At 37.7% G+C, this 27566-nt stretch overlaps 1 protein-coding gene across 21 annotated transcripts in view; it reads left to right on the top strand.

Annotated features, from left to right (window-relative positions):
• Positions 1–26275, top strand: part of ERC2 (ELKS/RAB6-interacting/CAST family member 2) — an 829921-nt gene extending 803646 nt beyond the window's left edge. For 18 of the 21 annotated variants that reach the window (XM_074957759.1, XM_074957756.1, XM_074957751.1 and 15 more), the window contains one exon: positions 23431–26275. The gene's annotated coding sequence lies outside the window, so the exon portion shown is untranslated. The remainder of the gene's footprint in view (positions 1–23430) is intronic. The other 3 variants (XM_074957770.1, XM_074957768.1, XM_074957771.1) reach the window with 1 other exon arrangement.
• The last annotated feature ends 1291 nt before the right edge of the window (positions 26276–27566 follow it).

A 27566-nucleotide genomic window follows, 5' to 3' on the forward strand; every position in this document is an offset into this window, starting at 1 on the left:
TAAGCAGTCAGTTTAATCAAAATTAATGAGTTTTTAAATAAAAAAGTGATAGGTATGTAACAACAAAAATCAATTAAGAAATAAACTCCAAAGGGTTTCTTCTCTACTGTGAATGTTTATTGATTTTAATCCTTCATTTTTTCCACTTTATCTGGTACAAATAAATTTGTGAAAAACATTCATTGTGTTAGCACTGAGATAGTTGCATTTAAGAAGCAGCTCTCTGTGCTCAATCATTGTTTATGACAATGAGATTGCTTGATTGACTCAATTGAACTCAGTGGTTGAGATCTGCTGACTTAGTTTGCCAAAGTTTGTAGCTGTGATAAGATTATACAGTGATGAGCACCTATAACTAAATATATAAAAAAATTAAATAAAACAGGTACCTGATATCAGACTGAGAGCATATGACCATAGCAGTGAGTGAAAGACCCACTCTGCTATCTTGGGATTCCCCATTGTTCATATCCACTTACTATAACCATTATCTGATCTGACCACCTATAATCAAATACACTGTGTTAGAATTAATTGTTGAATAATCTCTACAATGCAAAAAAAAATTCTCCATGTTTTTTGAAACAAAGCATTCTAATATAAATGAATCCATTAATGGTATTCATGATAATACGAGTCTTAACTAGATAATATAAATATTATGCATCTGAAAAGTGCTCTGGCATTGCAGTAGCAATACTTCACTAAACAGTCAAATTTTGGCAGTCCGATTGTCCATGGGTGCATGCCAGAAAACTCATGGGCATGGAAAATGTGAGATGGAAGTTCTCCACCTCAATTCTGGCTCCCCTCTATAACCTATGGACAAGGCACTCCATAGGTGCTTTGTTACAGGAGCCGTAGAAAGGCATCCTGGTGCCAGGAGGCATGGTCTTTGTGCTCAGACATCTTCGACCTGACAACTACTACTACATCTCTCACCCACCTACCCTTGAAGTTGATTATCCTTTCTTCAAGGAAAAATTCTCTTACTAAGAGGGCTGTGGCCATTACTGGTCAGAATACAGATTCACTATAATGTTGCTTTGATAAGCATACACTGTATCCATTCTACAATTGTTTAAGTTTGGGAGACAGAAATTTCCCCGGGGTTAAAAAGTCATTCTTGTTATCAGGCCCCCTTTTTTGGTGTTTATAATATCTCAAAAATGTAGTCTTGGCACTGAAATTTCTCATGTGTGGAAAGCTGACTTTTTAAAAAGTGTTGAATTATCTGTGTGGGTGAAAAAGTTGTCTTTTTTCACAGTAAAAAAGTAAACTCAGACACTATTCTGTGCTTCCCCATCCTCACTCAGATAATTAATCAACGATTTGAACTGATTATTCCAGGTTTGTCCAGTGTGTAGACTTCCATGCATGGATGTGTGTTTGCTTAGTTTAAAACAAAGAAGAGGAGAGGGAGATTTAAGAAATACTGGGTGAATAACATAATGCTGATGCACTCAAGACTTGACTTTACTGATTTCACTGTGTGCCTGTATAAACATCAATTATTTGCATAGAGAACATCAACTACACTGAGCAATGATTCCCTCCCCATATTAATTTCCCAAAACTCCCACAACTACTTGTAGACATGACATTGATAGGGCATTCTTCCTGCTGAACTCCAATACTTGAAATTTTAAATGTTTCAAGCTGTCTGGAATTCAGTGATCCCTGGAGTGCCCATCCCAAGCGTCAAGAAAACACAGGATTGCTATTGCAGATGAGCATTCAAATACACATTTATTTTCCTATTTATTTTTGTTTTTATTTATTATATTAAAGGAAATTCAGCACAAAAATAGATATAAGGAAAAATTATAGTAGTTATTTAAATGCACAACAGTCAAGAAGTTCAAAACTATGGGCCTAAATTTTCAAAACTGACTACTGACTTTTGGATGCCCAACCTGAGACACCTTAAAGGGGCCTGAGTCTTGACAAGTGCTGAACACCTTCTCTGTGAAAATCAGGACCCTTTAAAGTGTCTCAAGTTAGGCACTCAAAATCACTGCTCACTTTTAAAATGTTAGGCCATAGTTCTGAAATCAATCATAACTCAATCACGTTGCATATATTTTGTATTTTAAAGCATTAAAATTACTACCACATACAATAAGACAAAATAATACTTTGCACTTACATCACACTTTCTCGATAGATCTGAAAGCACTTTACCATGTTTGGTACTGTGACAAAGTTCCTGCTCTACCTTGGTGGGTCTTGTGCTTAGTTGGCGGATTTGCTTGTCTTGGAGCTTCACGGCAGCCCTCAGCTTGGCCGTTTTTCTGAATTCACAGTCCAGGTCGACTCCTCCTGTGTCTGACCAGGAGTTGGAAGGATTTGGGGGGAACCCGGGCCTGCCCTCTACTCCGGGTTCCAGCCCAGGGCCCTGTGGAATGCAGCTGTCTAGAGTGCCCCCATGGTTCAGCTGTGCAACAGCCACAACTCCCTGGGCTACTTCCCCATGGCCTCCTCCCAACACCTTCTTTATCCTCACCATAGGACCTTCCTCCTCGTGTATGATGATGCTTGTATTCCTCAGTCCTCCAATTGTCCGCATTCTCACTCTCAGCTCCTAGTGTCTCTTGCTCCCAGCTCCTCACACGCACACCACAAACTGAAGTGAGCTCCTTTTTAAAACCCAGGTGTCTGATTAGCCTGCCTTAATTGATTCTAGCAGCTTCTTAATTGGCTGCAGGTGTTCTAATCAGCCTGTCTTAATTGTCTCCAGAAGGTTCCTGATTGTTCTGGAACCTTCCCTGTTACCTTACCCAGGGAAAAGGGACCTACTTAGCCTGGGGCTAATATATCTGCCTTCTATTACTCTCCTGTAGCCATCTAGCCCGACCCTGTCACAGTACGTATTCTTATCCCCATTTTACAGATGGGGAAACTGAGGCACAGAAAGGTTAAGTGACTTGCTCAGTGTCATAGAGTGAGCCAGTAACCCAGAGTCCCTGTCTCATGTTCAAACTACTAGAACACAAGTGTGTAAGGGCATTGAGTTTTAGTTGCTATGTTCCCCAGAGCCCTACTCCTTTCTGGACTCTCAACATGCTCTTGTTCCATTCCGTCACCTCTTCAACAAAGGCTCTCTGTCTTCCCCCTCTCCATCATCTCCAACAGTTCCTTCCTCCCCTCTTACTTTTGATGGTCCCTTTCACTGGAAAGTCCAGAGGCCCTGGCACTATGTCAATAAGATCTGCACTTTTATTCAGATTGAGGTTTTCCCCACTCAGAAATGCTCGCTTCTAAATATGGCAGCCACAAAATAAGATCTGAATAGAGGACTCATGCTTGTACCCAGGAGATACACTGTCAGACCTACTGAACTCCATATCAAAATTAGGAGGAGGGGAAATTGATTGGACTGCCTGAAATCAAACAGAGTGAAAGGAGTGTCTTTTTCAGATCAAGTGCTGGATCAGAAGGCCTATTGCAGGAAGGAAAAGGGAGTAATGAAAGAGGCTGAAGTTGAGGTCAATTCTGTTTCATATTCTGTTCACCCAACCCTATTGCATAAGGGATTAATGACTTTGAAATGTCATAGTCTTTTAAAAAAATTAGTGGGGGCAGTTCAGCTTCATTGTTTTACTACTTGAAAATATATTAATGCATCAGAGATCAAAGGAAAACGTTTACACAGTCAAACAATGTAATTCTACATAACCAATAGGAACATTTATTTGCAGGGTTTTATAAAAAGCAAAAGAAATCAAAGAAAAGTTCTAAAATTCTACAGGAACCCAGACACATTTTTGCAGTTTCTTGAAAGGATACAGATTTAAAGAGAAAAGCTATGAATTTTAGTGGTGAATTAAACTCAAAGCCTCAAAAACCTCAAAGCCTCTTTGTCCTTGTCAGTTGCAAATGTGGCTCTATCCAGAGTGGCCCAATTCCAAGACATTTAGGGCCTGATTTTCTAACCTATGAATGGCCAACTTCATGCACAAAAATGTATGTGCTATTCTTTGCCTTGTTTGTACATGACATTAGAGTAATTGCATGTGCAAATTGGGTAATTGTGTTCACAAATGGTCAGAAACATATTTGGCCATTTGCAGGTACAATTACTTGATTTGTGCATATATTTATGGTAACTGCAAACATAAGTTAAGCTCACATTTTGGTACATATTATTGTGTAAACATATGTCAGGGAAAAACCGGGCATAAACAGCAAAATTAATTTCCTCCCCACAGAATGGCAGTTTTAAGATATCTACACCAAGTAAGCTACCATCCTAGATAGACTGAATACTTTGTGCAAGCACGTTAATGTGCTTTGTGTAGGAGGAATACTTTTCCCTGGAAGTTACTCCCAATTCTTTTTTTTTTACAAGATGTGTGAAGCATTCTGCTTGTTTTGGCAATGCTGTCTGCTCACAAATAGCATGGGTTATATTTTCTTTCCAAGTGTTGTTAGTGATCAACAGGAGTCCTGAATTATACAGAATTACCATGGCTTAAAGGCATTTCAGCCCAGCAACACACAAAAAGGAGAGGCACATTTCTGTAAGTGAATACATTTTCATTAAGCAGGTTATTCACTTAACCAGCAATAAATTTAATCCTCTCTGATTCTCAGAGGCCACCTTTTCCCTTTCAGTCTTCATCTCCTACAAAAAACATAAATTCAGCATTCAAAAGAATGTGGAGTCTACATAGCTTGACAAAATCATTGACAAGGTTACTTGAAAGATACAGTAAAAGGGGGTTCTGTAGACCCCCTGTAAAAAGCAGCTCAAGATCTGAAGCCACTGATGTTTTACCTCACAATTAAAGTATTCCCATTTTGTTCTATCTCTTCATTAGAAGAGTGTTTATTTGTAAGCCAGGAAGCCATTTTATCAGTCATGTTGAGTCATAACCCTTGTAATGTTCTAATTTTATTTTAGTACAAGTCAAATCATATTGCTGAGTTTTGCAATCCTTTCATCATTTTCACTGGTCTGCATGCTAACTCTGCAGAATTTAGTGGAGGAGGACAGTTTTTCTTTGAATGTTGATAATCTCTGTTATACTTACACCTCTCCTGAAAACTGGACTCTGTCAGACAGTCTTTTGTAGCCTATGGTGACAGGAAGATCAACAGAAAGAAGTTGCTCCATTAACCTCTGAAATAATTAAATTGTTTTGCAGCAAGTCAGCACTCGTGCTGCCAATTTATTATCATTTAGGAGGAAGTGAAACTACTTCAAGCCATTCTATTATCCACGGTTATTCTGATAAATAAACAAATTGCTAATGTCCAAATGTAACAATCAGCCATGTGGGATGTTTAACAGTGAAGAATATGCTGCTAATATGTCTCCTTGTATAGGTAAAATGGTCAGTATCCAACTAGGGCAAAACATGGTACAGATTACTTTTAATTTTTACACATATCAAATATACAGAATTAGGACTAGTTTGACTGATATGCAAACATTATTTACATACAAATGTAGAAGTGTTAAAGATGGACCAAAGCAAAAAGCACAGAACCAATCCCCTTCAAATGTCAAGGGATTTGAATTCAAATCTCCGGCTCTTTAGTTTTGGTTTCTTGTCAGATCCAAATGTATAAGGGGCCTACTTTTTGTTTCTGATTCAGATGCAGCCAGAAAGTCCTGAGAACAGATTTTGGCCTAAAATGATTAAAATCTTGCAAGATTGTGTGGTCTCATGAGATTTCCACCATATAGAATCAATTTTTTGTGAGAATGGCTTGTGGAGAAAGCAACACAACCCCTCTCCCACACCATATCAATACATAGACACATGTATAGACATGTATAGACCGCAAAACTGGCATGAATATACACTCTGTTTTTCTTGACACTAGCCACTATGCCCAGTCCCTTGGGATCTATGGATTTTGTTTGATTGTTTTTTTTTTCCTGAGAAGAGTAGGAATAATTTGCATGGCTGGCTTTTCATAAGGACAAACAATGTAAGCATTTTTTCATATAAAATATCCAGGTGGCCAGATATCCATATCACTTATTCCTCTTCCCCATGGAGGACATGTGGAGTGATTTATCCACAGCTTTTCAGAAGAAGCAGTCAGGGTGGCCAGCTAACTGCAATGTGCTCATGCTGCTGCCTGCAGGATTTCTGGTGTATACATATGTATGCTGATAGCCAGAATTTGGTGAAAACAGTTTGCATGTGTGCGTTGAGTGTTGGCATTTTGGGACTATAACAATATTGCTTTACATGTATAGCGCTTGGCCTAAAGCCTACTGAAATCATTGGAAAGACTTTTGTTGACATCAGTGGGTTTTGGTTGGGATCTATAGAGCAGTCAAAGCACTTTGCAAAGCCAGGTAAGTATTATCCGTGTTTTATAAGTGGTTACACTGAGAAAAACGGGTTGAGTGCCAGGGTCTCACACCAAGTTAGTAATAGGACTCTTTCATACCCTCTGCTCTAATCAACAGCCCATGCTACCTTTTCGTCACTCTTACTCATGCTCAGTGCAAGGGGCTGCATTCTCTGAACTTCTCCATTCCCTTTGCACCGTGAGAACAGCTCGATCTCCCTGCTTGGTATTTTCCTACATGAGGAATGTCAGGTAGGTACAGAGCCAGTGTAGCCAGCCACCTTCACTACAGTCCCCTGCATAGAAGTAAGTAATGGTTGTGGCCGTGCACACTTTACTACAGCTATATACCCACCTGACTATATCCCTCCCTGAGGTCCATGTCAAGTCTTCCTGATTTAGGGCAGCCCCTTGGCTAGCCTAATCTCTGCCAGGGTCATCATAGAATTGCCCCCAGAATCGGGGGCCATAACTGGCTCCTATGTACTGCCCACATCGGCATCCAGAATGTGGCCCAATATCCTTTCCCTTCCCTTCTCCTCCCCCAATCCCATCACTCTTAATGCTAAGGCTATAATTAACCTAGCATCTTTCCTCCCTAGACTGTTTGGCTGGAAGTGTACCCCTACCAGGACAGAGCACAAGGACATTGTATTAGTAACTTCCTTGACACACCATGGTCAGCTTTTTCAGCTGTTCTCATTTAGGCGTGGATGACAATACCACTTCCAGCTGAGGCACAGAATGAAGACAGTGTGGAACTGTGCTACTGTGAGGAAACTCTGCTGGGCAAGGGCACAGCTAGAGTTCTTGTACTGTGCCACATTCCTGTAAAAAAAAATAATTTAGAGATGGAGGGGAACAGGGTAGCGTGTAGCTCCGCCATCCTCACAGCTTGTAGTGTCCTTAGAGCATTCTAACTACATATTCGTTCCTGTTTTCAGTGTTCAGAGTTTTCTCCAGGACATGTCAACATCACTGGCTGAAAAACGTAAACTGAAAAGCGTTCAAGAAACCTGTAGCAGCACTAAGACTACAGCAAATATTTCCAAACATAAACAACTCTCAGTGGACCAATATTGTTTCAACACTCTCGCTCTTTTCTCCTTCTTCGAACCCCTCTTGTGTTCAAATATTAATAGAATGTATAAAACCAACTATATACTCTGTGTGTGTGTGTGTGTGTGCGCGTGTGCATGCATATATATATATGTAGACAAAGGGAATGTATGATGTGTGGTATAGTATAAAGGTTTTGTTGGCATGAGCATGGGATGACTGCATTCCAAGTGGTGAAGATATTTTCATTTAGCACAAAAATGTTTTATCCCTTATATATCTTTTTGAAAAACAAACAAAACAGAGAGGATTAGGGATTGTTGAATTTCAATTTGTAAATTCAACACTATTTGGTATTGGCTCATAGCTGTCATTATTTTACATGATTTAACAATTCAGTTTTCAGGAGAATAAAATCATAACTTCTTTTCCCCTATGTTTAGCTAAAACAAGCCATTAAAGAATGTAAAATATATCATTTTTTTGGCACTGACTTACAAGTGAGTTAGTGAACTTCTTTACATTTTCAACTAAAATTGGATTCTAACCTTCAAAAAATTTATGATAGTTGCTGCTCCTTGTGGCTTGAATGTTGACATATAATTAATTTAGGGTTTCTTCACAAGCTTTCCTGTCTAGGTTTGTACCTGTCACAAAAATCCTTGAAAGTTTATCTAACAGCAGGAGCACCAAGCAAGTCCATTGAAAGTAAGCAAAGCAGTTTACCTTCAGCCAACAGGAAGTGCTCATAACAGGATGGAATAAAGATGGAAAAAGTGCACTGTTTTATTCAGTATATTTACAAAATCCCTACATAGGTTGATACTGTCATAATATTGACAAATGTAGATTGTGTCAACCACCATTAGTAGCTAATTGCATTCTACAAAGATAGACACTGGTGCATAGCTGAATATTCTAAATCATGATGCACAAACTGCTTTAATATTATTTAGAATTATTGTTTCATCTCAATATATGTAAACTCATTTTCATTAAAATGTTCCCTTGTGAATAATTCCAATTCTTTATCTTGTTAAATAATTTAAATAAGACTCTGATTAGGGAAGTTTTCCTATAGACATATAATCAACTCTGGTCTCTAGCTATGGCAGATCCCCAAGAAGCCAGAAGGGGAAATTCGGTCTTGAGTGGCTTCCCTCTCCACTCCCATTGCTGGAGGATGGGAGGGAGGTTTCAATTGGGTTGTGAGTTGCTGCTCCTTTCCCCTCTTCCAGTCCTGGGAGAGATCAGGTCCTAAATGGTTTTCTAACCTGGAAAATAATTTAACTGTTTTAACTGGCTGAATTTTCTATGAACCCCTATTAAACAATTTATTTTGATTATAGTGTCACTTTGCAACACTGTAAGACCCATCCCTTGAGGCATTTAAAATAAAACTGTACAAAACATTAGAAAGTATTTTGTGGGAAATAATCCTGCAGAGGCAGTGAGAGGGCTGGACTGTTGCTACCTCTTTTCCTTCTCTAATTTTGTGACTCTGTGGGTTGAAAGTACAGCTACTTACCTACACTATCTTTGGTTATTGAGCTGCTGCTAAGAAGCTACTCCTGATTCAATCAAATGCTTCTGCCTATAAAGCAATGGATAAGCTGTGGTTAGGGATGTAAAGTACAAATAATGATTTGTTCCAAAATCACAAATAGCTTTGGGGAACCTCAGCAAGATTGGAGTTGGTTTGGTTTGGAATGGGTAAGCATCTGCACCAAAAAATGTCTTCCCATCCACAACTGCAGTGCAGCCTTCTTCCACACACCTTATGTTCTAGACCACATAATCTCTCCTCATAACCTCAGAAATGAATTGCATGCTCCAGCAATGTCTCTGTTGATTCCTGCCATCTTTTCTTTCAGTTATGCCATTTCCTGGTGCAGAAAGTAGGCTGCTGCATATGAGAGCTGGGGAAAGAGGCCAGTCATCTAGGTATTAAAAAAAACCAGTCTTGGAAGGTCAGAGATGGGTGCTGGTAGAGGAGAGAGCTTTTTAACCTACACTAGTCCTCAGCATGTAAGTGTCTGGCTCAATTCAGAGCAAGGGGAAAAGGCTGATAAACATTCTAATATTATAAAATCTTGTTGCCCCTTCCTGAATCAAAGGGACCAGCATGCACAAGGCATTGAACTTTGGTTGAATCAACCAACCTTTCATGTAACCTGTGTCAGAATTAGTCTCTGTGGGAAAGGGATTCAGAAGCAGGCAAGGGAAATAGGAGCATAAGTCCCATTGACTTTCCTGGGAGTCCCTATGAAGCTAACAGAAGTAGCAAAGTGTGGGCTGTATTATCTCTATTATAATTTCACAGGTTTGTCTTCAGGAATTAACTTCCACGGATGTTTCGCCATTTAAAATTTAGTGCCCTGTGGATGCACAATAAAGGTCTCTCTCTTCTTACTCTTTTATTTAAACTGACGCTCTGCTGACCTCAAAGATATCTTTGTGACTCACCTCCATGGTGACTCTCTTCATTCCAATCAATAGGCCTGTAGTATGCAAGTAAAGTAGATGGTGATGGTAATTCTGAGTTGTCACAGTGTCACCACTCAGAAAATGAGCTCTTCATAGGCTGGCAACCAAGATGGATACAGCTGTAAAAGCACTACTAAGGGGAAGGGGGAGAAAAGAAAGGTGCTTGGAAAGGAGCACAACTGAAACAAAAGGGAAAATAGGGGTGGTTAGCTCCAGGCTCCAGCCACAGTTTGAACGGGGGAACAACAGGGGAAAAGAAAATGAGCTAGAGGGGAAAGAAGTTGTTGTGGGATAAAAATACTAACCATTGCAATTGTGTGTTGGGTTGTTCTGGTTATTTTTTGTTATTTGTCAGGTCACAACCCCAAAATAAGTGCAGTTTTTAGATTAGTTTCATTTGTAATATACCAAATGTGTAGTAACATGCCAAGTAGAAATTGTTTGCTTTTTTAATAGTGCCCTTTGTTATACTGTATTACTATTTAAACATTGAAATTCATGGATATAGTGCTGTAAATTTACATGGTGCTTTACAGTCACATAGCTAACTTTGTTACCTGCCTTTGAGAACTTGTAGTCTAAGGCCCTGATCCTGTACACTCTTACACATGCTTACCGTTAAGTACACGAATAGTCCCGTAAACCTCAGTAGGACTATTCACATGCTTTAAGTTAAGAACACCCGTAAATCTTTGCAGGATTGTGGCCTAAGGTCTCGTTAAAAAAAATTGGTTGTCTCTATTTTATTTTTTCCTTCCTTACTGCATCAATGCTTCTTGTAAAGACTTGTCAGTGACTCCATGATATATTCTTACCCATGCTCTGTAACTGCCCCATGGTAGAAAGATCGTCTCTAAGGCCCCAATTCAGGAAAGCATCACTGTTCAGAAAGGGTACTTAAGCATATTTTTAATTTTAAGTGCATGTTTAAATCCTGTTGAAGTCAAAACATTAAAGCGTGTTCATATGTGTTCACCTGAATTGGGCCTTAAGTCTTCCTGATCCTGTACTGAAAACTGCATGGGCAGACCTGAAGAGTAGAGCAGCTCATAGCATTGGGGCCTAAAGTATTAAGTGTTGCATAATTAGCCCACATGGGTTAGATTTCAAATTGTTGCATGCTGTTTGGATTCGTATTTGAAAAGTAAGAAGTAGCTTCTCATGTTCAGGCGGCACGGTATTGTTCTGTCAGTTCTAAGAGCTAGTACAGCTAGCTGGTCCAGCTTCAAAACAACAAATCATGTTAGCATTTCAAAGAATTGCATCTTTCCTCTAGAAATTAAAATAAGATATCACTTTAACTATCAAGCTTTAGGCATAAATGAACAGGTTCCTGTGATAAGCCATGTGCAAAAATATGTTATTTAAGAATCGTCTGAAGGAGCAGAAGGTGAAACTATATTTTGTTTAATGCAAGAACAGGCTTACCATATGTAATACATCTCTAAATTACTTCAAAGGTGTCTTCATTTGCTTCATAATTAGAATTATTTATCTTGCAATAAAATAAGCATACAATGCAACTATGGCTGTTGATTAATTGCAATTAAATCACATGATTAACTCCAAAAATTAATCACAATTAAAAAAATTAATCATGATTAATCACAGTTTTAATTTCACTGTTAAATAATAGAATACCAGTTGAAATGTATTAAATATTTTGAATGTTTTTCTACATTTTCATATATATTGTATTCTGTGTTATAGTTGAAATTGAAGTGTATATTATTTTTGCTTACAAATATTTGTACTGTAAAAATGATAAACAAATGAAATAGTAATTTTCAGTTCACCTCATACAAGTACTGTAGTGCAATCTCTTTGTTGTGAAAGTGCAACTTACAAATGTAGATTTATTTTTGTTATATAACTGCACTCAAAACCAAAACAATGTAAAACTTCAGAGCCTACAAGTCCACTCAGTCCTACTTCTTGTTCAGTCAATCGCTAAAACAAGCAAGTTTGTTTACATTTAAGGCAGATATGCTGCCCTCTTCTTATTTACAATGTCACCAGAAAGTGAGAACAAGCATTTTCATGGCACATTTGTAGCCGGCATTACAAGGTATTTATGTGCCAGATATGCTAAACATTTATATGCCCCTTCATGCTTTGGCCACTGTTCCAGAGGACATGCTTCCATGCTGATGACACTCATTAAAAAAATAAGCATTAATTAAATTTCTGACTAAATGCCTTGGGGGAGAATTGTTTGTCCCCTGCTCTGTTTCACCTACATTCTGCCATATATTTCCTGTTATAGCACTCTCGTATGATGACCCAGCACATGTTGTTCATTTTAAGAATACTTTCACTGCAGATTTCACAAAACGCAAAGAAGGTACCAATATGAGATTTCTAAAGATAGCTACAGCACTCGACCCAAGGTTTAAGAATCTGAAGTGCCTTCCAAAATCTGAGAGGGACGAGGTGTGGAGCTTGCTTTCAGAAGTTTTAAAAGAGCAGTACTCTGATGAAGAAACTACAGAACCCGAACCAAAAAAAAATCAACTTTCTGCTGGTGGCACCTGACTCAGATAATGAAAAAGAACATGCGTGAGTCCGCACTGCTTTGGATTGTTATCAAGCAGAGCCCATCATCAGCATGGACACATGTCTCCTGGAATGGTGGTTGAAGCATGAAGGGACATATGAATCTTTAGCGCATCTGGCACATAAATATCTTGTGACACCAGCTACAACAGTGCCATGAGAACACCTGTTCACTTTCAGGTGAACAAGAAGCGGGTAGCATTACCTCCTGCAAATGTAAACAAACTTGTTTGTCTGAGCGATTGGCTGAACAAGAAGTAGGACTGAGTGGACTTGCAAACTCTATAATTTTACATTGTTTTATTTTTGAATGCAAGGGTTTTTTTATACATAATTCTAAATTTGGAAGTTCAACTTTCATGATAAAGAGATTGCACTACAGTACTTGTATTAGGTGAATTGAAAAATAATATTTATTTTGTGTTTTTTTACATTGCAAATACTTGTAATCAAAAATAAATATAAAGTGAGCACTGTATACTTTGTATTCTGTGTTGTAATTGAAATCAGTATATTTGAAAATGTAGAAAACATCCAAAAATATTTAAATAAATGGTATTCTATTATTAACAGTGCGATTAATCATGATTAATTTTTTATCATGCGATTAATCGCAATTAATTTTTTAATCACTTGACAACCCTAATTGCAACACACTACAGCAATCAAGTGATGGTTTCAGATTCTAATAACTTCCATTTGAGCAGTACATGACTAATAGCTAACAGAACGCACTAGTAAAACAGTGTGCTAATAATTTGTTTAAATCACAAAAAAAAAAAACCCCAACAACGAGGGCTTGTCTACACTGTGTGGCAAACTGTGCCAGAGGGGATTTGTAAAGTACACTAATGTGATGCACTCTAATTGCCCTATACAGACCTTGCTGATGTGTTTTAAAAGGTATCTATTTTGCATTAACATAGCTCTGTATCTTAACGTGAATTAGCTACTTTTCAGAGCATGCCAGCAGGGTCTACATTGGGCAGTTGGCGCTCAACATGTTAGAGCACTCCTCTCTAGCGTGCTTAGCCGGTGCTGTATAGACAAGCCCATTGTGTGACTAGAGGCATAACTGTCAGTATGAATATGCATGTCCAAGGAACAAGGTTGTCAAGCACATTAGCTTACACAAAACTTTAAAAATAAACAAACTTTGCTTTTGCCCCCCGTGTGATTGAAAAAGCATGTGCATGTCATCTCAGGCTCGATGTATTAAATCAAATAACAAAATGGCTACCAGACCAAAAATGATAATCCCAGCAATTCTCTGCCAATTCACAGGAGCCATCAGCTCCAAGAACACCACTCTGTGCCCAGCATTTCCAAGAAGACATGTCCTCCCAAGCCAAGAATCCAGCCTTTTCCTCAGGGGAAAGAAACGGGCCCACACATGAAGTACTTCAAATCTGTGTTCCATCTTAACATCTGTCCACACACTTGATCCAGGCACAAAACTAGCTCCCTTGCATCCCTGCTCTGTGCTTATGATCCTTTTGCATTGAATCTCCAACCACTAGCACGAGGCACTCCAGCACAACAAAAATGTAGTGACCAATGTGCTTCCAGGAGCAAGGCACAGTGAAACCCACGGTAACTTGAGTTAGCTAAACACAACTACAGACAGTTTTCACTGTTAACTATCAGCTGACTCTTGCAGGGGAAACTAGAACAAACTTCTCAGTGCCAGGCCAATATACATGGGAGTATTCCCTTCTAATCCCCAACTTGCTATCTGCAATTCTAGGCGTGACAGAAAAGGTAAATCCCACAAAACTGGAGATTCCAGAGCCCATCAACCAATGGATTTCCATAGCTACGACCTAACTCAGTTCAGGCCAACTATCAAGAACACAAAATGGGGGATGAGAGGGAAAGCTATTCCTTCTTCAGTGGTAGCTGACAAAGAATGTGCTTTGCTCTTGCCAGCAGCTTTGTGTCTGTCTGGAAAAGGTAGCTGGCTACTCCCATGAAATAGTAGGATCAGAATCTACTAGTCATACTGCATGGGGTTGCATATTCACCAGCCGCTAAATGATGTTAAGTGACCATATTTTAAAGCGTAAAGCCTATCACCTCACCTGTGCAGGGATGGGATGAGGGTGTCGGGGAAATATGCATAGACCAAGAGAAATTTCCTACTCCTGCTCAGCCAAGCAGCTCCCTTCTCCTCCTCCTCCTTCGCCACTGCCCTGTGGATTTAAGTCTAAATATGGGGAGTGTTAGGCTCGAGGACTCATGCAGTGGGGGTAGACAGTCTCCAAGAGGCCTTGAGGTGGGCCAAAAGCAGGCTGGCAATTTACAACAGGTTTGGTGGGCAAGGAATTCTTTGAGGGACACATGCACTCGGCCAGCTGTCATTTGCACCATCTGCGCTGGCCAGTGGCTCCTTCAGGTGACAGGTCTGCAGGAGTTTAGAAAAACGGGATCAAACACTCATTTTTGAGAACGCTCTCAGTATCCAGGAACACCCTGATAGTCACCTTACCTGGCAAGGAGTAGAAGCTTTCACCATTCACAGAGTGCACCGAAAAGCCTAATCCTGTGGAGGGAGGATCACCATTTTAAAATGTGTGTGTTATACATATCGCCTAGCTTAAATGACTTGCCTAGGATTTTTTTCTTTTAAATCTCGCCCTAAATCTGTCTTGATCATATAGAGATCTCATTTGTTTAAGTGCGTTTAGCATTTAGAGCTCATTTCACGTTCTCTGGGGTTTTTTTGAATGAGAGGTATTTTGCATATCTTTTTGCCAGACTTCTGAGGAGCGTGGATTTAATTATAGTGAGTGTCAGTGAATGGGATTGACCCCAAATGAGATTTTAGTGGGTTCATGCCATCTGTTTTCATTTTTTCCATGAATTCCTAGTAACAAAGAGATTGCTCTAACTAGTGACAATTTTCTCTTTTAAAAGGAAATAACATCACTCAGGGCTTTTGTTTTGTTTTTTTTTTAAAGTATGCAGTTAGTTGAAATTAAAATACAGTTAACAAAATGCAAATATACATCCAACCTCCATCTGCCAAAAATAAACAGTTTGAAAACAAATTTCACATCCCTGACAATGACGACTGTGTTTATAGCATGGTTCTGTTGCCTTACTTCGTTCTGCTATCGCTGCGAGCTTGCGCCCTGTGTTTAGAAATAAAACAAAAACATATTGAACTTGCTGAACTAGCTGTTGCCACACTGCAACTCTAATGGGCTTAGTGACCACAACCTACAGGGGCCAGAATGTGTCAACAGCAAAAGGGCCAACCTCAATCACTGTCTGTGCCGTAGAGTTGTTACATGTTTAATTCTTTGCAGCTTAGTTCTCCTGCTGTTTTGGCTGTTCAGAATCAAGGCTCATATATTGCAGCAGCCTTCTCTGCCTCATGTAATGCCACAAAGGTCCCAGCAGGAGATCTTTCAGAAGAGCAGACAAGCCACAAGCCAGGGCAAGCAGGGCATCACAACTTCCTAATAAGATGACTTATTAGATTGGGGGCTTGACACAGCTTTTATTTAACCACTTAATTTGTCAGCCACTAAAAGTTTGAATTGTCTCTAACTCTGAAACAAAATAAATGGTTTGTTGATTTGTGTCCTCCGCTTCGTCTATAAATAGACCACATAGTTCTGATGTCATCATTTATTATCATAATTATATATTAAGTTTTCCCTTACTATCTGATATCCAATCACATAGTAATTTATATTAAATAGGTGCACTCCTGTTGGATGGGTCACTGCTTATTCAGGACTTTGAGTATGGTTATAGAAGGCCAATAGCGAAGTGGTTAAATTACTGAAAGTGCCGGAACAGTTTCCTGCCTGCACATGCACAGGCCTAAGGCAGTGCCTGCTGTTTGGGAGTAAAAGAGAGTACCTTGCCTTGTCCCAGGTGGCGGACGGGCAAACCATGTTATTAAGAAGCAGAGATTGCAAAACCTTGATCTTCAGACAAGGCCTCTAATTAGTCCCTAGCAGGAGAATAAATGGCATTCCACATCAGCAAGGATGAAAAAGGCTCCATCAAATTTCATTAGGTGATCTCTACTATTGCCAGTTTTTCGCATCATGTTGGGAACTCTTGTCGTTTGAGCCACTTCATGATTCAATATTTCTGCTCATTTAAAATGTTAGCAAATGTCCTGTTTCAAACTCTGCGCCTTGGGGGAGACATTAGCATCCTGACAAATAGCTTTGTGCCCTAGTGACTACTCCTTTCTGCCCTCTCTGAGCCTGATCCGAAGCCCATTGACATCAAAGGCAGTTTGTCCATTGACTTCAGTAAACTTTGATTCAGGCCCTGTGAGAACATATTTTGAAGTGATTCTCAATGGAGTTCCTGTGATCTCCTTTTTATTTCAGTGTGGAAATTACACACTGAAGAATATGTTTTAAATTTTGGCACAGTTCTGATAGCGTTGTTTTTGCACTAGACTTGTTTTTATAAAAAAGTATCTTTTAAAAAAATCTATCAAGTAACATCAGTGTCCTAACTTTGATTTATAAACATTCCTAGTAGAGAAAGCATCCTTGTCTAAATAGTCTCAAGGCTCACAAACTTCATCTAGTTCTATCATATAATGGTACAGTAGTTTTCAAGGACTCTCATTGCCCAGATGATTTGGAACAATTTGATTTTATTCATTCCTGTGGTATCTGCTGTTTTTCGTAACTCAGGTTAGCAATTCATAAAATAGACTCATTAGACTGGAAGGGACCTCAAGAGAAATTCTCGTCCAGTCTCCTGCATCAAGGCAGGACTAAGTATTATCTAGACCATCCATGACAGGTGTTTGTCTAACCTGCTCTTAAAAATCTCTAATGATGGAGATTCTGCAATCTCCCTAGGCAATTTATTCCAGTGCTTAACTACCTTGACAGGAAGTTTTTCTTAATGTCCAACCTAAACCACCCTTGCTGCAATTTAAGCCCATTGCTTCTTGTCCTACCCTCAGAGGCTATAGAGAACAATTTTTCTCCCTCCTCTTTGTAACAACCTTTTATATACTTGAAAACAGTTATCATGTCTCCCCTCAGTCTTCTCTTCTCCAAACTAAATGTATTTGATTCATTTTTAGCTTGTGATCCACTACGACTCCCAGATCCCTTTCCGCAGTACTCCTTCCTAAGCAATCATTTCCCATTTTGTATGTGTGCAACTGATTGTTCCTTCCTAAGTGGAGTACTTTGCATTTGTCCTTATTGAATTTCATCCTATTTACTTCAGACCATTTCTCCAGTTTGTACAGATCATTTTGAATTTTAATCCTATCCTCCAAAGCACTTGCAACCCCTCCCAGCTTGGTATTGGCCACAAACTTTATAAGTGTACTCTCTATGCCATTATCTAAATCATTGATGAGGATATTGAACAGAACTGGACCCAGAACTGATCCCTGCAGGACCCCACTTCTATGCCCTTCCAGCTTGACTGTGAATCACTGATAACTATTCTCTGGAAACAGTTTTCCAACCAGTTATGCAACCACTTTACAGTAGATCCATCTAGGTTGTATGTCCCTAGTTTGTTTGTGAGAAACTCATGCGAGACAGTATCAAAAGCCTTACTAAAGTCAAGATGTACCACATCTCCCACTTGCCTCCATCCACAATCCTGTCAAAGAAAGCTGTTAGGGTAGTTTGACAATTCTGGCATTATAGAAATCTGGAAAATTCACCAGATCTATGCAGGAATTCTGCCAGCTCTAGATCTTTCTGTGCAGATTAACTTTATTGTGTAAAGAATTTAAAACATAAATAACAAAATGTGATCATTTCTGAATTACCCTTCCAGAAAATGAACAAAGTCCTTTCTTTAAAAGTATTGGTTTTATAGAAGATTATTGCGAATCACTAAATATTTATACCTGCATTGTCTTACTTCACTCTATCTACTTTTATTTGGAATCTTCAAAAAGGATAGTTTATCTCATACTTTTACTATTTTAAGATTTACTGGAAATAATCTGTAAAGCAACGTATAGTAAGAGGAGGAATGATTCTGTTTTAACAATTTAATGATAGTCTCTAAAGTCTAAGAAACAAACTTCAAAATGGTCTCTCATAAAGAAATTATCGTTATTCAGGAATATTTAATGTTACCATGAAGAAGAGGGTAAGTTATTAAGATTTAAATTGTTTAAACAGGGTTTGGGATGTTTGTTTTATTCTTGCTGTACTATGACTAAACGGTGCCCATTTTGCCTCATGTACCCAAATGTTGTCAGACAATAGCAAAACTAACAGGTGTCATTTCCTCTATGTGGAATTTTTAAGAATGACTAAAATTTGCTATCCTGAAAGCAGGGTGTTTTGTTTTCTGGATAGAATATGCAGTGCTCAGTTTACAATTTGATGCAAGAGACTTCCTTCTGCATTATTTTAACCTGTATGTTTTATTGATTTGAGATGTAAGAAATTGTATGCCAAAACTTTGGTTATTGTAACTAGTTCTAAACAAGAAAAACTAACATCAGTTTTGACAACAAACAAAACCTGTTTTTGTTCTATCAGTTATGTTTAAAAGAGTCCAATTTCAAACCAAACACAACTTGTGGTTATTCTGTCAGATATTTATATAGCCACTGGGGCGCCATAGTTATGCACTGCATACATCATTGTATTTTTAAAATGTACTTAATGAACATTTTTTCTTTTCTGGTAACTACTTCATTGCCTTAAATGAATGCATTCCAATAGAATTTGTAACAAATGAGTACTTTGTGTTTGCATTAATGCCAAACACGTTTAACAAATTTTTAACAAGGAACACTGGCATAAAGCCAAACTCCTAGAGGGACACTGAAGGAATGCTATAAATTCAAACAAGATTTTACCTTTTCACTTAACTCAGCAAGTGTCTTAGGTGTCTTTGGCATCTCAGTATTGCAAGTTTTCTATTTCAGGTTGGATAAAAAATTATATTTTAATTATTTCTCCTGGTTTGGCCCTCTATGCTACAGACTTTTAAATCCATATAGCAGTGTTTGACAGAATGCTATACTCATTTAGAAACAGGCAGATCTTTATTCATTCAAAATCTTCTTTGTGGATTTGACTGTCCCCTCCCAAGAATTTGGCAGTCAAAAAGTTACAGGAACAATACAAGTCCTCAGGTTGCAGTGACAGAGGAGTTTAAATTGTAGGTAGCCTATTGTGTTCAATAATGTATTAATATAAGAAAAATTATAGTGGAGCACATTTCTATTAGATTTGCATACAAAAGCACCCAATGTTGTCCCGAGTGTTGAATTTCAAGTTTCTAAATTTTGACCATGTTTGCATCTGCACTTGAGAGGAAGGGGAAAAACAGTCCTCAAGATTCTCATTGATCTAAAATGCAGAATTGCACTGAAGACATGAGCAGATTCTTAGCTGAATCCAACTGCAGTTTTTCAGTTATGCCCACATGGTACTTATCACTGAAGACCTTGAGAATCACCTATTCTGTAATACATGCTAATATTGACAGTTACAAGTATCTGAACAAACCACAGACTCACTTTTTACTTGTAATTCAGTATATGAAAGTAATCTTTTATTATGGTATATAGTTTTAATCAAATACAGAGACTGAAAAATAATAATATTTAGCACACATCCAAGAATCTCAAAGCACATTAAAGGTATTAAGCCTTACAACTCCTTGTGAGGTAGTTCTGTGTTAATTACCTTCCGATATAAGGGGGTTTAAGGCATAGAAAGGTCCCAAGGTCAGATAGTGAGTCAGTGGCAGAATCAGGAATAGAGTTCCATGCCATTTTTCATTACCCATCTCAATATTTCATAGTTTGGGGTTGACCACAAATACTTAAGAATGCATTTGGATCGCAATTGCATTCAGATTTTAATGTGGCATTCCATAGCACAGTATTAAAACTGCTAGTATCAATGGTCTCTAATCCTATTTTTGAATTATTACTGTTTTGGCTAGTTGCTTAGAGCAAGAAAAGTAAATTATTTAACATGATCTGTTAGTACTTTGATCATAATAATAAATAAATCTTCACTAGGAATACAGGGAATTCATTCTGACAACATTTCTAAAGATATTAAGTCATAATGCAGATGTCTTCTAATAGATTGTTAAGGAGCAGAAATGGCCCTACTGGATTTTGATTAATGATAGCTTTGTAGTACCAACATTTGGTTAGATACCAATTTTCTAACAATAACTGGCTATTTTCTCTCTCTCACTCACTAATGACCATATCAGTTGTTGGTCTTTTATGCTGGTACAATGTGTAACAGGTTAGAAGAGGGCAATTTAAGGCTATGTGAATGAGTATCTGTTTTTGTATGCGGGTGCTTGTTGCAAACATTTGGAAAGCATATGGAACATAATGGACATTAACCCAGATGTCAGAAATAGCTTGCATTTTACTACCGTTATTAAACAGTTTCCCCTTTAACCCCTTTGTGTTTACCCTCTCTGCAAATAACCACTGAAAGGAAAGGACTGGAGGCAGAAACTAGTAATCAGGCAGGTGTCTTTATCCAAAAGAAAAATATTCTGAAAATACATTATGAGCAATCACACTTTTTATATCTTCAGATCTCTGTGTAATTTTCATTCAGTGATATCTAACTGACATTCTGAGGTGCTGAGCACTTGTAGCTCCCATTGCCATCACTCGGAGTTCTGGGTGCTCAGCACTTCTGAATATCAGGTCCAATATATCTAGCCAAATCTTAGGTTTATATTTTTTTCAGTGTAGGCTGTGTACTGCATTGAAGAAACACTAATATAAATTATATTTACTCAGACCTAGTAGGCGTTTGACAGCAATATCCTTTTATACATTTATTTGACTTATATGAAAAATTTTGTGCATTTCCCATGTGTGGTGTACTTCCAATAATCTAGTTTCCTAAAGAATGGATTGGTTGATTAAGTGGGTGGAGTTTTATCCAGGAGTTCTGTTATTGTACATCAAACCCTAAATGAAAAGTAGGAAAATGGACTTCAGAGAGATTGTATTTTGCCTTTGATTGCTTTTCCTCAGACTAGCATTGTTTGATCTGAGTTCTTTACTTTTAACAGCATAAATGAGTGTTAATTGCAAAGGTGCTTTAGCTTGTAAAATATCAAGGTATATAGAAGATTGTGATAAAACAATCACTGTGGTTGTTTTATTCATTTCCCAACCTGTTAAAAAAATGGTGTAGACATTTTTTGTTCTAATACTTGCAGGAATGTACACTTCTAATTAATTTCCATGGGTGTTTCCTGTATCTATATATCTCTTTGGATGATTATAAAATCCTCAGTACACAAAAGAATGGGAACTATGCAGAGTTCACAAAATGTAACACGTGCTCTGACTTACAGTTTTCATAAAAAGTTTGCAAAGATTTTATGTGCCAGAACTAGTAACATGATCTACTTTAGGAACTCCCTTGCTTTCCAGCTCTGCAGAAGTCGTTTTTTTCCTATTCAATGGCCTGATCCAAAGCCCGTTTAAGTCAGTGGGAATCTTTCCTATGACTTGGATGGGCTTTGGATCAGGCCCTAAGTGTTTTAACCAAAAGAATTGTAAGACGTTCTTGTAGGAAGATTGATAGTTCATCTGACTATAAATATATGCAGCCACCACACAGATATGTACCTATAAATACAGATTTCAAATTATTTGCATGTTTGTTTGTCCACAGCACTTAAGCAGTGTGGAGCTGCACTTTCAGAATAACCACACTGATAAAGTGTTAGCTTTTAAAAATAAAACGCCATTTTAGCCAAATAATTCTATTTACAAAACAACTTCATCATAGTCTTTTAACAGTATCAAGACCAGAAAGATGATTTGTTGAATGTAATAATACATTTTATGTCATTTTTAAACAAACATTTGGGAAACTTGTCAGTTACGTGAAAGTGAGACCAACAATTGAGAATCCTAGTAGGTAAATGCATTTGTCCTTTTTTATTCACAAACTCAATAAATTAATGTGCACATGCACTGCAGAATAATTGTTTGGTTCTCTCCCCCCCCCACTTTCTGACATATACATGTACTGAATAAGACTGTTTGACTGCACTGTATTCAAGGCTGTTAGGCATTTTATTGTTACTTGAGTTCTGTTGCAATTACAATGAGTTGGGCCTGACCCTGCATATACTTACTACCAGATTTTATGCCTGATCCAAAGCCCATGGAAGGCAGTAGGAGTCTTTCCACTAACTTCCTAGGGTTGTGACTCCGACCCGTAGTGCTTATTATTTTGAGAAATCCCATTGACTTCAATAACACTACTCATACTAGTAAGTACAATTCTTGTGGGTAAGTGGTTACAAGACAAAAATGGTCATAGTGAACATTTGTATATTTTAACCTTCTATAAATCTGAGATTTGCATTTCTAAAATACCTCAATCTACTTTCTAGCAAATTGAAATGGACTTACTTTAAAATATACTGGTAAAATGTTCTGTTGTTTTCAGTACTCTCAATTCTGGAAGGTCCTGAGAGGTACTGAATACCCTGACCTGCCATGGAATTCATTGGGAATTAAGGGCCCTCAGCACCTCTTGGGGGGGAGGCGGGGGGCAGCAGCACCAGGCTCTTATTTCAAATAGTAATTGCTTTTCTACTTGCAGGCAAATGAAAGGATCTTGCCTTCTTTCAAAATAAAGACCTTTAGGTTTGTCAGCAACTGCACCACTTCCACTCCTAAGATCCTGCCCATTTGCATAAGAAACGCAAATATGTTTAACATGTAAAAAAAATCACAATATCCAGTGGTTTCTCACATCTTTGGAATTTAAAAGCAGCCCCAGTCTTTTAGATCTTGCTGTACAAGTAAACAGTAGAAGAAATAAACATGGGCCTAGGTACTAGGTTGACTGGCATTCTATAAATATAATAGGTTCAAATCTGGACATCTTTAAGTTCTAACTCACTCTCTATTTAAGCAAAATTTCTTCTCACTTCCGTGAGAGCCTTGACTGGGTAAGAATTGGGACTATTTGTACTTGTCAAGCATTTTAATAATTGGAATGGTTTATTGTGTTGTTACAGTTATCAGAGGAGCTGGAGAAAGAGGAGGAAAAAATGCAGCACTGCAGAATTAAGCTGATACTCTATTGCAGTGGATCTCCAAATGTAACCATGACATCCTGGAGCAGATCATAGAAACAGAAGATGAATGCTGAGGTTGTTAACAGATGAAATGCTGCATAAATTGATGTCTTCTCCATTATTTCTTGTAGTCATTATGAAGTCAGATACTCTGGATGATAATGAAGGGGACTCAATCAGAAATTATAAGAACTTCATTTCCACCTTTAATGGGCCTTGTGTTCAGAATATTATTATTTAATGAAGTTCAGTTAAATGGAGTCTTTTAACCAATGCTGATTAATTGGTATTGATTTTTAATGTGTAATTCAGGTTCTGTTAGGTGCAGTATCTTCATCTGCTGATTCTGCCTAGCGTATTCTACAGTAACACTTCTAAAGTGCATTCGAGGTATTAGTACACTGTTATATAATGGAGTCTGCGTTAATCTTACCCCCAGTTAGAAGTGGGCTTTCCAGAAAAGTAAAAACTAAGTAAAAGCCTCCTCTGTTTTCTTATCTACTGTTACTCAAATAATCACATTTTGATAGTGTAACGAGTATTAAGCTCTGGGCCAGGTTGGAAATGAAATCAATTTTTGGTACTACTTGCTGTTGGCAAGGATTAGCCTTATGAAAATATGGTGTGTGTCTCTGACAATGCATGGGGCATCTAAATTGATCATCAATAATTTACATACCAAATTTATATATTAGTTGATGGTAAAAGCTTGAGGTATGAAAATGTACATATGTGTATACATGCAGACATATACAGAAGTGGATCAACCTTTTACCATCCACATGCATACAGGTATGTATTAATAAAAGCTGGGACTCATAAATATATCAAGATAAGAATGCTGTGAATACAGTATATGCATTAGGCCTCCTATAAATGAAGGACCATTTGTCATTGTTTTCTATAGTGAACAAACAGCCTCCATCATGGATCCCAATGAATTTTCAATGTTAAACAAGAAAATATCAGTGAGTAAAGAGAAATGAAAAGCTGTCTGTATCAACAAAGAATTTCAAGTAAAGATGAATAATTTAAAGCACATGCCAGGAAAAAGAAAAATCTGAAGTCTTTCTAATGGAGTGATGAGACACAAATGAGAGTTAAATCTCTACCACTTCCTCAGAGAGAGGATCCTTACAACTTCATAACCATTTTCAGTCAGTCTGGCAAACTTGCAAATGTTCAACTGTTTTACTTATGCATCTCTCTTTTTGTCAGGGGAAGAAGTAGTTCTATACTGACGTGAGTGGCAATTGAATATTTGCATTATTAAAGGACAAACAATGAATTTAAGCATGGGTGGCCTTAATTCTTAGTAGTTTTTCTTTGCTGCTGTAAAAAAAGGATTCTAATGTGGTTATTCTGAAAGTCTTGCACTGAATTTAGAAAAATGTTATTTTTTGAAATCATTGGTGCAATTATCCCTGAAGTAACATCCTGTGTGAGCCATACCTATATTAACCCCTTTAAAATGATTGTTGTGTAGAAAACAGTATCTTATTTAGTTGTACCATCATTTTTGGTACAAATAAAGAGCAACTAAGTCAAGCAGGAGTCCTTCTTGATGTTTCATCTCAGTAAATAGAATAAAATGTATAGAATTAGGATAGCATAAGTGATCCAAATTCATTCATGTTTAAAAAGTTTGTCCTTTAACTATCAATGGAATTTTAGATCTTTGTTTTCAAAACAGCAAAGCTCTTGGAGTTTATTTAGCACATATGACAAATGTTGCACTTGCAAACTCAGACAACAGAACTAGTTTCTTGTGAAGAACTTGTTGTCACGGTAAGGGACAACCTTCTGTGTCTCTTACAATCAGGTCTTTACCTTAACTCTGCAACTGAATACTTGAAGTAGGAAATAAACTAGGGGAAAATAGGGTCATAAAAACAAAACTGTATAGTTAGATATTTATATGTATGTGCCAATTTTGTCACAGACATTATTTTAGGAGCACTTTTTGCTCCATTCATATTGTAAGAGTATTGATCTAAACTTTTATCAGGGGCTATGAGTTAGCCCCGAAAGAAAAAAAATTTGTCTAACATTTTGTTTTTTTCATTTCATGTGATATCTATGATGTTTGGAGAAAAATCTTTTCATATACTGAAATAGAATCTCGGGGTTTACAATAAACACTGTGATGTTGGGAAAATATTTTATTTCAGCAATGTTTGGTAGTCCCCCCCCCTTCCAAATGTAACCAATTAAACCAACTTTTGGCTAACATTTAAGATAATTATTATTTTAGTGTGGAATCAGGCTTGTACTGCACATTCTTTCTTTCATTTAAATGTACAGTATGAATTTTGTATTTAATGAATTTTGTGTATCTAGTATGCACGTAACTGCACATTGACTTTCATTTGAAAGTGGGTTTAAATTTCCTTTTTCAACAGTGTTTATGAAAAGACCTCAGATGTGTTGACACAAACTATATCTGCAATGTGTGTGGGGGGAGGGTTGTTTTTTGTTTTTTTGTGTAGAGTGATGTTGGAATGTGATGTTCTACAACAATGGGTCAGTATTCTCTATTTACCTTAACCCCTCATTTGATAGTGCTTCATGTAATAATTTTCTCAAGTGAGTGGCATGTTCTGGATTGTGATATTGATATGTGGTTAAGGACATTGATATGAAACTAAGGAATCCTTAGAAATTACCAGTGGGCATGTATTAGACAGTCATTGTAATTTAATGTCCAGTAAAAGTGTGAAGTACCAAGGTATTTAGAGATCATAACATTATTATCATGTGTATGGGAAGTACTTACTGTTGATCAGCTTGTTTCTATTCATCAAATAAACTGTTTCTTTCTGAAAATCAGTGTAGTGTCATTAAAGCTAAGTTTAATGACTATAAACAATATAAGATGTTTTCCACATGGTAAATTCATCACACTCCTCATTTCTCTAATTGCTACCATTCAAAGTAATTTATCTTCCTGTTACTGTTACACAAACTTTTTCAAAAAGGAAACTGTCTCTTAGGCCCCAATCCCACGAACACTTACACACCAGAGTAACTTTACTTATGTAAGGTAGGTAAAGTTACTCATGCTTGGAAGTGTTTTCAGAATTAAGGACTTAGTGAGCAATATACTCTTTGAGTGGTTTTCTAAAACATAGTATTTTGTGTGACCTTTATAATTGCATAGAAAATTACATTTTGTTTATATACTTTACTGACCAAAAGCCATTAGGTGTGAAATTCTCTACACAGTCAGCTCCTTTTTCAGCTGCCTGGTAAGTTATTCGCCTTTTCCATTATGTTCATTTTTTTAGAAAAGGAACTTTTGTTGGACAGGAATTTCTTACCTCATAGAACTCCCTGGACCAACTCAGTGCACACATAGCAGGAGAAGAAAAGGTAAGTAAGTATGCATTTCAGGTAGGTTATTTAAAAACACAGTCTCTTAGTTTTAAGCTCTGTTTCTTTACCTATAAATTACTCCTCATGGTAAGAGCAATATAAGGCTGTATAATATTGTACTTACATGGGATATTAAGTTGCACTATTAACTACATCTAAATGCATTTATTTATATTTATTATGTATTTTACTTATGCTATCTGGATTGGAGTTGGAACACTATAAATTGAGTATTGATTGCTCATAACATCTTCTTTCTGGACCAACTGTAATCATTCATGATTGCTTGGCTCGTTATTCGGACAACACATATGGTGCATTAGAATTCAGCCAGCAACATATCAATGCTCATTCTTAATTCTGCTTTCATAGTAGATCACTACTTGTTTTTAGGGGCAGGTCCTGCCTCTTTCCCATCTTGGGCACAGCAGAATCAGGTGATTTATGGCTTGGCTGTGCAGAAGGAGGTGACAGATCTGTGTTTCTGCCCAGTGGCTCAAAGATGGAGAAGTGCTGCAGCTCTGAGGATGAGTAATAGGACAGAGGGGCTCAATGCTACTCTGTAGCCTGGGGGAAGCCAACTGATCGACTGTAGAAGTTCCAGTTCATATCTGGTTGCTTGTGCTATGCTCTGAGAGCAGGATTTGGCCCTGAAAGAAATCCGGTAATCTATGTAAAGTGCATCCTGGCTGGCATTAAGA

The sequence above is a fragment of the Natator depressus genome, chromosome 7 (assembly GCF_965152275.1).
Source record: "Natator depressus isolate rNatDep1 chromosome 7, rNatDep2.hap1, whole genome shotgun sequence".
In the NCBI taxonomy this organism is placed as follows: Eukaryota; Metazoa; Chordata; order Testudines; family Cheloniidae; genus Natator; species Natator depressus.